The sequence below is a fragment of the Miscanthus floridulus genome, chromosome 2 (assembly GCF_019320115.1).
Source record: "Miscanthus floridulus cultivar M001 chromosome 2, ASM1932011v1, whole genome shotgun sequence".
Classification (NCBI taxonomy): Eukaryota; Viridiplantae; Streptophyta; class Magnoliopsida; order Poales; family Poaceae; genus Miscanthus; species Miscanthus floridulus.
This window is the reverse complement of record NC_089581.1, coordinates 178,253,991-178,269,892: the sequence shown is the minus strand read 5'-3', so window position 1 is coordinate 178,269,892 and position 15,902 is coordinate 178,253,991. Positions and strand designations below refer to the sequence as shown.

Genomic DNA, 15,902 nt, shown 5'->3' with positions numbered 1-15,902 from the left:
TTAGCAAGTTTGTTTTTTGGTGTTTGACTTGCGTACAGTCCGAGATTCAACCGCGGACAGTCCGCCGTTCTTCTTTCTACCAAAGTCAGAATTGTTTCTCATCGTTCAATTTTTAGGAGTTGAACGGCGGACACTCCGGCCCTCAACCCCGGATAGTTCATGACCTGACCCGTAGACACTCCGGGCTCCCTACGACAGACAGTCTGGCCCTGTGCAGATTGTGCTGCTTTCTCTCGTTTTTTGAGCACTTATTTCTGTCTGTTCTCGGTTGATCCGTTGTACCTCTTGGTCATCGCCAAAGGTACCCGGCCACCCATTGGCTTGTGATCATACCGTTGTCTAGTGTCTTTGCTCTTTGGTCATGATTTTGGGACAGCGGCTTAAAGTTTCAAAAAAATTTGAGGCTCCCATTCACCCTTCCTATGGTCGTCGTTTTCAGTCCTTCAATTGGTACCGGAGCCGGTTATGGATCATTCCACCTTAATCGGTCCATGATCTACGAAGGCGACATAGAGTGTGGTTCCGACAAACCACCTTTCTTCGATGGAATAAACTACCCCTATTAGAAGATTCGCATGTCGGCGCATCTTCAGGGAATTGATTGAAAAGTTTGGGAGATTTGTGAGAATGCTAATTATGTTGTGCTTGATGCTCGCAACACTCTGGATCAAATTGATCAACACAACGCAAACAACAAGGCTGGCAGTGTTCTCTTTTCGAGTCTTTCGCTTTCTGAGTTTGAGAGTCTCCGATTGCACGACTGCTCGAGAGGTCTGGATGAGGCTTTAGAGCTATCACGAGGGAACCGCACAGGTCAAAACCAGACTCTTTGAGACGTACAAGCGAGAGTATGAGAACTTCCCTCAATTGGATGGAGAGTCTATCGATGCCATGTTCTCTCGCTTTTAGACGATTGTGAACAAGATGCGAGCAAACAAGCCACAGCTACCTTATGATGATCATGAGAGGGCACTCAAGTTACTATATGCCCTAGATCGAAAGTTTTGGGATGTGAAGGTGTCTGCTATCATTGAGTCCGTGAACTATGACACCCTCATCGGGGATGAGCTTTTCAACAAGCTCAAGTCCACCGAGATTGATTACCAGACCCATGCCAAGATCAAGAACCCCTCTGCACCGACTATGGCTTTGGTCTCTAGTAATGGCTCAAGTTCTTCAGCTAACCCTTCACAGATGTTGTTTGCCTTGTCTTCTTTGGTGTCTATCACAGAGGAGTTGTTGGAGGCCGTTGGGGACGATGAGCTGGCACTAGTCATCAGCTGATTCTCGCGGTTTCACAACAACCGCTTGAATCGCTGACGCGGTGGTGGTTTGAAGGAAAGATGCTATGGATGTGGAGACCCCAACCACTTTATTGCCCACTGCCCCAAGAAGAACAAGCACTCCTCTGACAAGTATGACTCCAGCAAGCGTAAGGACAAGCGCGAGTACACCTCCAGCAAGCACAAGTTGAAGGGTGGATTCAACAAGGAGGTGCTGAAAAAGATGTACCTCAAGAAGGCCAAGGCCTAGGAGCACGCCTTACTTGCCTCCCTCAGTGACCTCGACAACAACACCGACGATGACCGCTCTTCTTCCCCCTCGAGCGACGATGAGTCCAAGAGAAAGCACGAGGACAAGCTGATCGAGCTCTGCTTCGTCACCGGTTCCACCCACGAAGGGTTTTGCACCATGGCGGTCGATACCGAGGTGAAGGCTAGCAAGGATGTGGTTCTCGTCAACGACGACATTACTAAGGTAACACCTTCTGTCGACTATCTTTGTGGGGGGCATGACCCCGGATACCCATGGTAGACCATATGGGCTACGCCCCCAGGGGCGGCCCAGCCCATAAGATGAAGACTTACGGGGCATGACTCTGCTCGGTGCCTCCCGCAAGACATCTGGAAGATATCCTGAAGATACTATGAGATCTGTTAGGATATGTATGATTCCAAGATTCCTGTAATTAGTTATTACTTTCTGGTTATCTCTCAGATCTAACCGACTTGTAACCCTGCTCCCTAGACTATATAAGGCAGGCAGGGACCCCCACCAAACTCATGCAATATCGTACGGTAGCTAATACAAACCAATAGACCATAGGAGTAGGGTATTACATCATACTGACGGCCTAAACCTGTCTAACTCATGTGTCTCTATTGCCCTCTTGTTCTTAATCTCACGCTCCTCTGCCGATCAATCTACCTTCGTGGGATACCCCTCGGAGGACCGACGATGATATTCTTTCGATTGTTAGCATGCCAGGTAGGGATGTGCGCTTGATTCCATGGCGAGCTAGATGGACCTCAAATCAACAGCACGTTCTCGTCAACAATCTCGTGGAGATCCATGTCGGTCCACGACGACGATTCATCGCTGGCTACACTAGCCCCTATAACAGCAGATCCGATCTCGGAACCACCTCTGAGGTCATCTTCACTAACAACTCACTGCCCGCCAGGTGCTCGCTGTCAACGCCAACCAGATAACGCCATACGCCGCCGACTAGACTTTCTGTCTAAAGCTAAGTCACGCTTTAATATTTTTTCTAAATATTCTCCAATCTCCGTATATCGCCATGATGTTTCTCCAAACTATTTTCTCCATGTTTGCTCTCCAAATGATTTTCCAAACCCTCGAACAGTCGTGTTGATGCTCGAACGCCTCCAAAGACGGCCCTGTCTCTGGCTCCTTCCTACACGTGCTATGGCCTCCGTGCTCTGCGTTATAGGTGGTCGGCTGCGGCTCCTTGGTCATGCCTGTTCCTCCTACACATGCACAGGCTCCACGCTCGATGTTATGGTCTATGGGCTAGCTAGGGCTGGAGACTCAGCTACACATTAACTGGTCGGGCGGTTTATATTAAATATAAATACATCTTCGCTCCAACTGATCGCCAAGCTGTATATGCTATTTCATCACCATTGCTGATTTTTTTCCAGAGTTCATATATTTTTACATCATGTACTACCCGTTCTACATGTTTGTATTGCAGGATCATCATCCAGGTGATCGGACCACCTGGTGCTCATACTTCTCCACCGATCAACTGGTCGGACCGCTTGGTTCATGGACTCCGTCGCCGACCAGTTGATCGGACTGTTCGCCGAGCGTTTCTACTCAATCCTCACTTCGCCGCTGACTAGTTGACTAGACTATTCATCGCTCACGCTTCATCGCTAGCTATGTCAGTTACTCCTCGGTGCTCGGATTCTTCATGCCCTGAGGGGCATCACGACGACCGTAGTTACCATCGTGACAGCGGCCGTGAACGGCTAGAAGGACCCAAGACTGGTCAAAATCGCCGCCGCCAGTAAGACCACATCGTCGCTGCTGTCAATGAACCCCACGCCAAGCACAACTATGACGAGCAGTACAAGAAGATCCTTGACGGCCCATGCCCTCTCCATAAGAATGCCAAGCACAAGATGAAAAACTGCCTCGGTTTGGCTAAGGAGTTCCAGGACAAGAAGCTAGACAATGACGCCAACGACAGAGCCGGAGGCCGCCGACCACCTAGGGGCAATGGCAATGCCTTCTAGGACCACGACAAGGTGGTCGTCACCATCTTCGGGGGCCTTGCCTCCACCGAGAGCAAAAGAGAATGGAAGCTCACCGCCCGATGGGTGCTCGCTATCACTTCAGAAGTCACCACCGCCAACCCTAGCTATCACCCATGGTTTGAGGTCCCCATCACCTTTAGTAGGGCTGACCAGTGGGTGAATATTCCCTACACAGGGCGATTCCCCCTTGTCCTCGATGCAACCGTCCAGAAAGTGCTTTTTAGAAAAGTGCTCGTCGACGGTGGGAGCGCTCTGAATCTCCTCTTCGCTGGAGCCCTAAAAGAGTTGGGCCTTGGGATAACAGATCTCACACCCTCAGACTCCTCTTTCTAGGGTGTGGTACCTGGTAGGGCATCCAAACCACTTAGAGAGATCACCTTACCAGTACAGTTCGCCACGGCAAGCAACTACCACGTCGAGCATATCAACTTCTACGTCATTGATTTCAACACCGCCTACCATGCCATTCTTGGTTGGCCAGCTCTGGCCAAATTCATGGTTGTACCACACTACGCGTATCTGGTGCTAAAGATGCCTTTGCCTGTAGGAGTTCTGGCCCTATGGGCCAACCTCTCCATTGCCTACGCCTGTGAGACAGAGAGTCTCGCCCTCGCCGAAGCCACCGACCTCTCCATCTAGATGGCCAATGTAGTCATCGAAGCCAAGACATTGCCCACCGATGACATGGAGATCCCAGAGTTGGAGCCTCCTCGTGCATTCGCCAAGTCCAAGGAAGTAAAGGAGGTCGCCTCGGCCTCGATGACCCTTCCAAGACTATGAAGATTGGGGCTCACCTTGACCCCAAATAGGAAAGCGCGCTCGTCTCCTTCCTACGTGCCCACATCAACGTGTTTGCTTAGAAACCTACAGACATGCCGGAAGTACCACGGGAGAAGATCGAGCACTCCTTGAATGTCTCACCAACCATCAAACCGATCAAGTAGAAACTCCACCGATTCACGCTAGACAAGAAGGAGGCTATTAGGGTAGAGATAATGGCTCTTAGCTGTCGGATTTATAAAAGAAGTGTATCATCCTGAGTGGTTAGCGAACCCTGTTCTCGTTCGAAAAAAAGAATAAAGAATAGAGAATGTGCATTGATTACACTGATCTTAACAAACATTGCCCTAAAGACCCCTTTGGTTTGCCTCGTATAGACGAGGTTGTAGACTCCACCGCCGGCTATGAACTGCTCTTGTTCCTTGACTGTTATTCTGGCTATCACCAGATCTCCCTCAAGGAAGAAGACTAGATCAAGATGTCGTTCATCACGCCCTTCGGTGCGTATTGCTACACCACCATGTCATTCGGACTCAAGAACGCTGGGGTGACTTATCAATGGGCTATCTAGATGTGCCTCGATCAATAGATTGGCTGCAATGTCGAAGCATACATTGATGATGTGGTCGTCAAGTCCAAAACCACCGATGATCTTATCGCCGACCTCGAAGAAACGATCGCCAACCTAAAAAGGTACCGATGGAAGCTGAACCCTTCAAAGTGCATCTTTGGAGTTCCATTCGGTATACTCCTGGGCTACATTGTCTGCGCACGAGGCATCGAGCCCAATCCTAACAAGGTCTCTACCATCACCAACATGAAACGACCAACATACGTTAAGGATATACAGAAGCTTACAGGCTGCATGGCTGCCTTAAGCCGCTTCATATCGTGCCTTGACGAAAAAGGGCTACCTTTCTTTAAACTCCTCAAGGCCTCAGAGTAGTTTTCCTGGTCGGAGGAGGCAGACACAGCTTTCAAGCAACTCAAGTTGTTCCTAACAAAGCCTTCGATCATGACAGCGCCACGGCAAGACGAAACTCTCCTGATCTACATCACCGCTACTTCTCGCATCGTCGGCACAACCATCGTGGTCGAACGCGAGGAGGCTGGGCATGCCTATAAGGTGCAACATCTGGTATACTTCATCAGCAAGGTCCTTAATGAGCCCAAAACTCATTATCCTCAGGTCCAAAAGCTGCTATACGCCATCCTGATTACATCGCGCAAGCTCCGCCACTACTTTGAATATTACAAGATCACCATGGTTACCGAGTTCCCTCTAGGGGACATTCTCCGCAACAAAGAGGCCAATGGCCGCATCATCAAGTGGGCAGTTGGGCTCGGCACTTACTCCATTGAATTCAGAAGCAGGCCTACCATCAAATCTTAGGCGCTTGCTAATTTCATCGCTAAGTGGACTGAGATCCAAGAGCCCATCACCGCCACCTGCCTCGAGCACTGGGTGATGTACTTCGACGGCGCCCTTAACATCAATGGTGCTGGCGCGGGCATTCTGTTCATTACGCCAACCAAGGATAAACTTCGATATATTCTCTGGATACACTTTTCGGCCTCCAACAACGTCGCCGAATATGAAGCATGTCTCCACGGACTCCGTATAGCCGTTGAGCTCGGCGTCAAACGCCTCATGGTATATGGGGACTCCGCACTGGTCATCAACCAGCTTAACAAAGACTGGTCTTGCTCCAGTGAGAAGATCGATGCATATTGCACCAAAATTAGGAAGCTTGAAGGGAAGTTCTATGGTATCGAGTACCGTCACGTGGTACGCGATCAAAATCAGCTCGCCGATCACTTGTCCAAGTTGGGCTCCTCTCGCGCCGTGAATCCGCCAGAGGTGTTTGTTCAAGATGTTCTGGCACCATCCATTAAGAAAGAAAAAGAAATTTAGGAAGTCCCCCCTGCCGAGCAGCTAGTACTTACGGTACCTTTGCCGGCCACCGATTGGAGGGAACAGTTCATCAAGTACCTCTCTAGCGCTGAAGTACCCACCGATAAGACTAAAACTGAATGCCTAATTCATCAAAGCAAGCATTACATGCTGGTGGATGGCAACTTGATTAGGAAAAGTGTCAAGGAAGGGATACTGCAAAAATGCATCACCCAAGAAGACGAAGTGAAGTTACTTCTCAAAATTCATCCTGGTTCCTACGGCAATCACGCGGCCTCGAGAACACTGGTCGGTAAAGCTTTCCAAGCTAGTTTTTACTGGCCCATGGCCATCTCCGATATAGAAGACCTCATCCGACGTTGTGAAGGATGCCAATTTTTCGCCAAGCAAATACACGTGCCGGCACAAGAGCTACAGACCATTCTAGCTTCCTAGCCCTTTGCATGCTAGGGACTGGACATGATTGGCCCTTTTAAGCCAGTGCCAGGTGGCTTCCGATACGTATATATCGCCATTGATAAGTTCTCTAAGTGGATTGAGTATAAACCTCTCATCTCGGCTACTGCAAAGAAAGCAGTTGAGCTCTTCGAAGACATCATCCACATATTTGGCCTCCCGAACAGCATCATCACCGACCTCAGAACTATATTTCCTGGCCATCACTTTTGGTGCTTCTATGAAGACCGATGCATCTCCATCAAGTATGTCTCCATTGCCCATCGTAGAGCCAATGACCAGGTCCAACGGGCGAACGACATGATTCTTGATGCTCTCAAAAAGAGGATATAAGAGGAAAGAAGAAAAACATCCGGGCAGATGGCTCAAGGAGCTACTAGCTATAGTCTGGGGACTGCGCACTCAAGCTAGTCACAGCACTAGTGTATCTCCATATTTCTTGGTCTACAACTCAGAAGCCATACTACCAGTGGATATTGCCTTTTAAGCACATAGGGTGGAAAATTATGATGAAGAGCAAGCCATAGCGGTTTGGACAGAGGATGTCGATAGGGCCGAGGAAGAACGCCTAGTCACTTATGTCCGCATAGCCAAATATCTAGAAGGCTTGCGGAGGTACTACAACCGCAACATCAAAGGTCGTTCATTTGCTGTCAGCGACCTTGTTCTCTGTAGAAAACAAAAAACCAAAGGGATGCACAAGCTCTCCTCCCTCTAGGAAGGGCCTTATGTCAACAAAGAGGTTACCCAACTAGGGTCTTATCGCCTATGTGACTTAGACGGAATTGATGTCCCCCAACTCATGGCACATCGAGCACCTCATACGTTTCTATCCATGAAATGCCCCAGATATGTACTCTCCGCTTTATGATGAATAAAGTTTTGGTCTCCATAACTTGTCTCACTTTTTCTCCACTATGGTTTAATCTCCGCTTATGGTCGCCGAGCTCTATGCTACTCCATAACAAACTCCAATACAAAACCGCCATAATATCGCCGAACACGTTTTCTCCAAATTGCCGAACATGTTTTCTCCAAATTGCCGAACATGATTTCTCCAAATTGTCGAACATGATTTCTCCAAACCGCCGAACACGATTTCTCCAAATTGCCAAACGCGTTTTCTCCAAATCACCGAACACTTTTTCTCAAAATTGTCGAACATGTTTTCTCGAAATCGCCAACATATTTCGCCAAACATGTTTCTCCAAATCGCCGAACAATTTGCTCCAAATCTCCAAGATATTCCGTCGATCAGCGAGCAGCATACATTCTTTTATGTTCTCTTCAAAGAAGACCTAGTCCCTGATCCCTCCCTTCACGTGCCATGGGCTCCGCACTTTGCGTTATGGGTGGTCGGCTGTGGTTCCTTGGTCACGCCTGTTCCTCCTACACGTCCACAGGCTCCGCGCTCGATGTTATGGACTATGGGCTAGCCGAGGCCATGGGGGTCAATAGTGAAACACATGCTTGTACGCTACTTATACTACACATAATTGCGTTATGGTTAAAACTACGGAGATTTTTTCCCCGAAATACAAGCAAACTGCATACACATGCACCTTATAACATTTATCACATACATAAGTGTTTTTGTGCTTTCGCACGTTCTAACTACACTGTCCAGATATTATAGATGATAATCTCTGAGCAGATCACCGAGCTTCGCCATCACTGCTCGTTTCACCAAACAGGTCGATGTCGCCGTCCAGCTTTTTCACCGCATCCTCCACCTCATCCTCCAGCTATTGGGTCTCCGCCTCGCTTAGCCCTTTGGCGAATCTGTCCCCTATCAACTGAAGGTCAATGGATTGATAGTGGGACCAGACCACCACAAGGGCATGAGTAATGTCAGTAACAACGGCGTCGCGGTTGAAGCTCTCCCACGCCATCTTGCACCTTTTGATGACGATGTCCGGGCGCGGCGGCCTACCATCGGGTTGAAGAGTCACCACTAGGTCGATGTAGTCGAGCACTGGTTTGACTCTGGCAACTATGGCGTCAAACTTGTCCCTCTGGGTTCGGGCGTCCTGCTCCAGCACATCGAAATGCGCCTTGACCCTCTGACGGTAGTCTGCAAGCATTACAATGTTCCATCAAGCAAGAAAACTACTTTAGCATTAACTCCGACCAGGGAGTACTCACTGTTCAACTCCTTGGCTAGTTTGTCTGCTCACCCTGTCTCCTTCACCTTCTCCTCTCAGAGTTGTTCGAGGGCCTGGCATAGCTAGCCGAGCTCCGTGTTTTGCTCTACAAGCACAACAGTCATCACCAAAAATATGGCTGTTCAGCAATACAAAGCACAATTGCTAATATATCGTACCTTCTTTCTACTCGGATACACTTCTGAGCTGCTCGGATTTCTGTTCCAGTTGTGTGGAGGTACTCGCCAGCTCTTCGGTCTTGCACCGTTGTTGCTCGGACGTAGCCGCCAACTGCTCGGATAGGACCCCCTTCTGGTGTTCTAGGTCCCACGTGTTGGACTCAGCAAGGTCTCGCTTGTGCCGAGCCCTCTGGATGTTTCTCTCCATTAGGTTCATCGCCTCTCTGATTTTTTTGTTCTCTTCGGTGAGGGGTTCCATACTCTTTATTCAGCCTGGGCGATCGGGTTACCCGATTTTTTCGGGTCGGGTAATTCGGGTAATTCAAAATTCGGCTAATGAAAATTGCTACCCGATATTACCCCTGAAAAAACACTACCCGCAAATTCGGGTACCCAATAATTCGGGTTCGGGTTCGGGTATTACCCGATATACCCAAATTTACAGAAAACAACAAACTACACTAAATTTTAGTAGCGATCTATACATAATTTCAGCAGCAATTTGTATAGAATTTCAATAGCAATTTGTAGAGAATAATATATTACAATCACTCATTCAAATAGAGAGAATTATATTCTAATAAAGTGATAAGTTAAATGGTTCAGCTAACAACACATCATAAATACAAAGACAAAAACAAATATTTGGATAGTTCGGGTAGTTTGGGTACCAGGTGATATTACCCGAATTACCCAAACTAATTTCGGGTAATCAAAATCGCTATCCGAATTTGGGATCGGGTACCTCGGGTTCGGGTAATTCGGGTCCGGGTTCGGGTAATTCGGGTACGGGTAATGGGTATCGGGTATTTTGCCTAGGCTTACTCTTTATCAGCTGGTGCCGCTGCTCGGTAGTCTGAGTTATCCCCTGTAAATGCACAATTATAATGATGAACTCCGATCTCCAATGTCAAAGTGAGCACTCCAGATGCAGTACTGACCTCGATTTGTTTCATCACTCTGGCAAGGGCGCTTGTGGAGGATTTAGACAGATTGGGGTCAAGGTTCAGCGCGCTTGATCTCTTCCACCTCGTCCTCTTCCGCCATAGCTTGAGGCACCACTGGGGGGGCTCTATGGCCGGATAGCGGGTCTGACCATGCCAAGCAATGCCTCAGGTAGTGCCGTCTGCCCCTCGAGCACCACTGGCTTCACTGCCCTAGACTTCGATGCATCGCCGGCAACTCCAGCCTCTGCTCCCAAAGACCCGGTGGCTCCCACCGTTGCCTTAGGCACTGCCACTGATCCATCCGTTGTCAACGCCGCTCGTTCATCATCGCCAAGTTCGCCAGCTGTGGCGGTTCACTCCTCCTCTGGCTCTTGAGCTCTCTGGGACTCTAGGACAGGAGCTGCCGGTGTTGCCTCCACCATGGGATCAGCCCTCGGTGGTTCAACAGTTAGGACTGGTGGGGTAAGACCCTCTGCATGCTTCGCACTACATCAGATTAGTTCGTCAAGCACCAAAAAAGCTAAGAAATGACAACAAAATAACTCCAAGGCAATGATACTTATGGTTTGGTTTGCTGGTATAATTTTTTGAACCGGTGACACCTACCCGAGCACCCAGGCGCGACCATGGGGTTGACTTCCATGCTCTAGGGTGGAGGTCCCATCTCCTCCACCATCGACCTCTGCTCCGCCTACCGCTCTAGGACTTCCTCCGCCTGCTGCTCGAGGACTCCCGTCGCCTACTGCTTGAGGGCTTCCATCGCCTGCTATGTAGGGACTCCCCTAGCACGCTGCTCGAGGACTTTTTCACCTTTCTTTGCATGTTCCTCTGTGCGCGTGCTGTGTGGAGGCGATTCAGTGTTCGGTGGAGGAGCCACCGAAGTTTCGTCGTCATCTGACCACTCGAGCACTGCGGTCCTTCCTGTTCAAGTGGTCTAGTCGCCACCAAGCGAGATGCCACCCGAGTTGAGGGGACCGGCGACCGCCGTCTACCTTTTTTCCTAGGCTGGCTCATCTGCCGTTGCCCTCTTCCCTCAGACTTTCTCTGATACTGGGGGCGAACTCTCTGTCCGACTAGCGTCGGTGCCTCCAGATTCTAATGAAGTGCTGGCCGCATCTTCCTTAGGTCGAGCCAGTGGCCGGGCATCTACACCCCTCGGCACACTGAAGAAGTACACCACTCTTTCCTGTGAATGGATCTTTGCATAAGTGAATCAGTTCACTGCTTATCAATGCTTCAGGATTAAGAGTATCGGGAAAAAACAATCGAGATGGTTACCTGAGGAGGCAGATTTGTACAACTAAAGGTCCTCATTTGCCTTGGCCAGCTGAACGAGGCATTGGGAGCAAATAGCTCTGTGGCCTGCTCTAGGACTTTTTTTTCATCAGCCACTCTGTCCTCTCCTAGGTCCCATTGTCATCACCTATGTAGCAAAGCCTAGGTGGGCCCTCTCCTTGTAGGGCTGGACGTGGCACACTATGAAGCTCGCCACCACTAGTTCACCGCTAATCTCCACGCCTTTAATTAGGTCGAGGAGCTCCCTTACTTGTTCCATGTCAGCACTGTTCGGTTTCTTCGACCAGCTTTTCTGGTTCTCTGGGATATGGTGGATGTCGCAGCGGATTGCAGGGTGACTCTGTTTCATGTAGAACCACTTGGAGTTTCACCCTTTTAGAGAAGTGTTCAGTGGTACATTAATGTACTTGCTGGCCATCCCATCCTGGGGCTATAGATATATGCCGCCGACCACCTTGGAACCACCGCCGCCCTTCTTCTTCAACCAGAATAGGTGTCTGAAGAGGTTGAAGTGCGGCAGAACCCCTAGAAACGTCTCACAGAAATGAATAAAGGTCGAGATGTGTAATATGGTGTTGGGGTGGATATTGCACAGACTAATTGTCCAGAACTCTAGCATATCCCGTAGGAAAGGATGAACAGGGAACCCCAACCCACGCCAGAAATAATCCTCAAAGACTACAACTTCATGAGTGTTAGGCATCGGGAAGGGCTCACCACTGGCTGGCCGCCATCTGGCGGTGACGCGGTCAGGAAGCATGCTCGCCTCCACCAATCTCTCAAGCTCCGCTTCCCTCATGTGTGACGACACCCACTCTTTGTCACGACTAGCTCTGGCACCTGCCTTCTTTGGGCTCACCTTCTTTGGGTTCACAGCTCTCCTTTTTGGTGCCATCTCTCAGATCTAGATGGGGACTAGCGTCAGGAGCGTGCGTGGATGCGAATCAGGAAATGTGAGGGTTGAGGATGAAGATGGAATGGCAAAGTGGCAAAAGTATCAGCGTGGGATGCGGTGGCATAGTTGTAAAGCACTTTCCCCACCCTTTCGCATTCGAGGGTTTTTAGGAAATCGTTCCCGCGATTTGCACCCATCCGAATTCTCTGACACGGCTTAATGGGCCATAACCTAGGCTTTCACACAACCACAACCCACGTCACTCATTTATCGCCGTCGTTGGTTATCACTCGCCAAATAATCACCGACTTCTTCACCATTTATTGAGGCTCAGTAACAGTTACTGTACAGCCATTACTCTAGTTTTTTCTCCATGATTGGGTTTTTTAGATATCTCCATAAATGGCTTAGGGATTGGCTGCCTACTCAGCTGGTCTTTTTACTATTTTCCTATCTTTGACCCTGCTACAAGATTCATTCTTCATCTTCCTGCAGGCTCGAAGACTAAGTGGGCACACTTCACCTTGCGGTGAATGTGCTCTTTCTCATTTCGGGGCTATGCCCGGGGACTGGCTGCCTGCTCAGCTGGTCTTTTACTATTTTTCTACTTTGGACCCTAGCACCACATGACTACATCATCTACTATCAGGCTCAGGGACTAAGTGGGCACACTTCACCTCATAGTGAATGTGCTTGCTTTATTCTAGAAGACTCCATGCCTCTTGAAGCTAAAGAAGACTATCTCCTTTTCTTGTGGTCGGACTCTAAGTGAGCACACTTGGTCTACTATGAAGAAATTTTTTATTCTAAACTTGAGCTCCTTACACCCTTATGGCAAGCCATGCTTGGGTTATGTTGCTCAGCTATGGTTCGCGCTGCTCGGTGACAGTACACGCTGCTCGGCAACTGCTCACAACTGCTCGGCAACTCATCACGGTGGTTGGACCATGAGTTTGACTGCTTGGCTTCATTCGCACCTGCTCGGACAAGCTCAAGACGGTGTTGCACAATGGGTACAAGGCGCTTAGGGACTAGCTGTGGGGAGCATGACCCCGGATACCCATAGCAGACCACATGGGCTGTGCCCCCAGGGGTGGCCTAGACCACAAGATGAAGACTTGCGGTGTACGACTCTACTCGGCGCCTCCCGCAAGACATCTAGAAGATATCCTGAAGATACTACGAGGTTTGTTAGGATATGTATGATTCCAAGATTTCTGTAATTAGTTATTACTTTCCGGTTATCTCTTAGATCTAACCGACTTGTAACCCTACTCCCTAGACTATATAAGGCAGGCAGGGACCCCCTCCAAACTCACGCAATATCGTATGATAGCTAATACAAACCAATAGACCACAGGAGTAGGGTATTACATCATACTGATGGGCTGAACCTGTCTAACTCTTGTGTCTCTGTTGCCCTCTTGTTCTTGGTCTCATGCTCCTTTGCTGATCAATCTACCTTCATGGGATACCCCTCAGAGGACTACCGATGATATTCTGTCGACAATCTTGTTGCTGAGCTTGAAACCATGAACGACACCTTGTTTAGCCAAGATAAGTTGCTAAAGCGTGTTGCCCATGAGATGAAAGAGTTTAAGGACAAGCTAGAAATTGTGCTGGAGGAGCTTGAAGAAGCTAAAAAGCTTGTTGTAGTAGTGTCTGATGAGGTTGAGTATGATGAGTGTGCTGTTCACATGTCCAACCTTATCGATTTGCAATCAAAGTATGTTGCTTTGCTTGATGAGAATGATGAGTTGAAGTCTAGGTCTAGCTTGTTGGGTGCATGCAAGTCCTACTCGGGCTTGGAATCTAAGCTGGCAGAGAAGGTTGCTAGGATCTCTTTGCTTGAGAAGGCCAGTTCAGATAGCACTGCTACTAGGTGTGCACGCTATGAGGGTTTGGAGCTAGAGCTTGAGTCCTACATGCATGAAAAGATGAGAACCGAGGAAGACAACACAAACCTCCGATACATCTTGAGCTGGGTGTCCTACAGTGAGCCATAGTTGGGCATGATGATGAGCCAGTTCAGGTGGGGAACTGGTGCATCGGGTGTAGGCTTTATTGTAGGTGGGAAGGGTGAAAATCTCTATGGCAAGGTTGGAGAATATAGTGGATTGAAACCAAGTGAGAAACCTACCACTACTCACAAATTGATCAAGATCACTCCACCTGAGCCTACTTTGCCTACCACCAAAGATGGAGTGTTTGAAGAACCACCAAAAGCTCCACCCTAGAAAGAAGTTTGGGTTCCAAAACCTAAACATATCAAGAACCCACTTGATACTCTACTAAACATCTCTGAGGATCCCCTTCCTAAAGCCAAAAAGACACCAAGAGTGAACCATACCCACAAGAGAGTGAGCCAACAACCACCCAAGAGATTTGAGGTATCACTGTGACTACTGCCATAGGGATGGTTATCTTGATGAGTTTTGCTTTAGGAGGAAGAGAGATGAGCAGTGAGAGTACAAGTTGAACAACTAGAACATGTACCGCCTGCCCCATGGCGTACATGTGCCACCCATTCAGAGGCATAGTGCTAGGACTAGAGGTGCAATGCCTCAATGTGCTAGGACTTAGGTTGTGAGACCACACAGTGGTCGTGCGTGGTGTGGTTCAAGTCATGATCAATTTGACTTTGGACCTCGCGGTAGTGGCTTTCAGTCCTACAACACTAGTGGACCACATTTTCTCCCACATGGTGGTCGTTTTCCTCAAATGGGACACGGTATGTTTGGTGTTTTTCCTAACACTTTTCTAGGGTAAATGAGCCAACACTAGTATCCTTCATAGTTTACTAACCCCAATGTTGCACCATTTGTTCATCCCATGCCCTTCTATTGATACAGGATGGAGGCCTAGAGAACACGTGGCTCATTGATTCCGGCTGTTTGCGCCACATGACTAGAAGTTCAAAATGGTTCTCTAGCCTCGACCCCATGCAATGTAAGGAGTACATCACATTCGGGGACAATAGCAAAGGTAAGGAGCTTTCTTGTGGGACCATTCGGGTCAATGAGAGTTTGGTCTTGAAGGATGTTGCTTTGGTTTCAAATTTGCATTTCAATTTGCTTTCAGTTTCGCAACTCCTTCAGGATGGCTTTGAAGTGCGCTTTAAGACTAGCTTGTCCTGAGTTCTTGATTCTTAGGGAAATCTTGTTTGTCAGATTGTCCCTTTTGGCCATTTCTTTCGAGCTGATTTTTCTCACTCCTTTGGCTCTTCTCGATGTTTGGTGGCCGGATCCTCCGCTGAGCTTTGGAAGTGGCATAGGAGACTGGGTCATTTAAGCTTTGACTTACTAGCTAGGTTGAGCTCACTTGATCTAGTATGAGGATTGCCCAAGTTGAAATTTGAGAAGGATTTGGTTTGCCACCCTTGTCGTCATGGGAAGATGGTTACAGCTTCTCACCCACCTGTGAACCAAGTCATGACCAAGGAACCCGGCGAGCTACTTAACATGGACATAGTTGGTCTAGCTTGGGTTTGATCAGATGGTGGGAAGTGGTACGTTCTAGTGATCGTGGATGACATTTCTCGCTACTCTTGGATGTTTTTCATGGAGAGTAAGGATGAGGCTTTTTCACATGCCTAGGATTTGATTCTTCGGTTGCAAAATGAGTTCCCTAAGAATGCGAGCGATTCATAGTGACAATGGCACATAATTCAAGAATACTCATTTTGAAACCTTTTATGCTTCTTTGGGCCTCGAGCATCAGTTTT

The 15,902-nt window shown here is 48.6% G+C and overlaps 1 pseudogene; it reads left to right on the top strand.

The window, feature by feature from the left end:
- The first annotated feature begins 491 nt into the window (after positions 1-491).
- On the top strand, positions 492-15,315 carry LOC136537517 (uncharacterized; annotated as a pseudogene).
- The last annotated feature ends 587 nt before the right edge of the window (positions 15,316-15,902 follow it).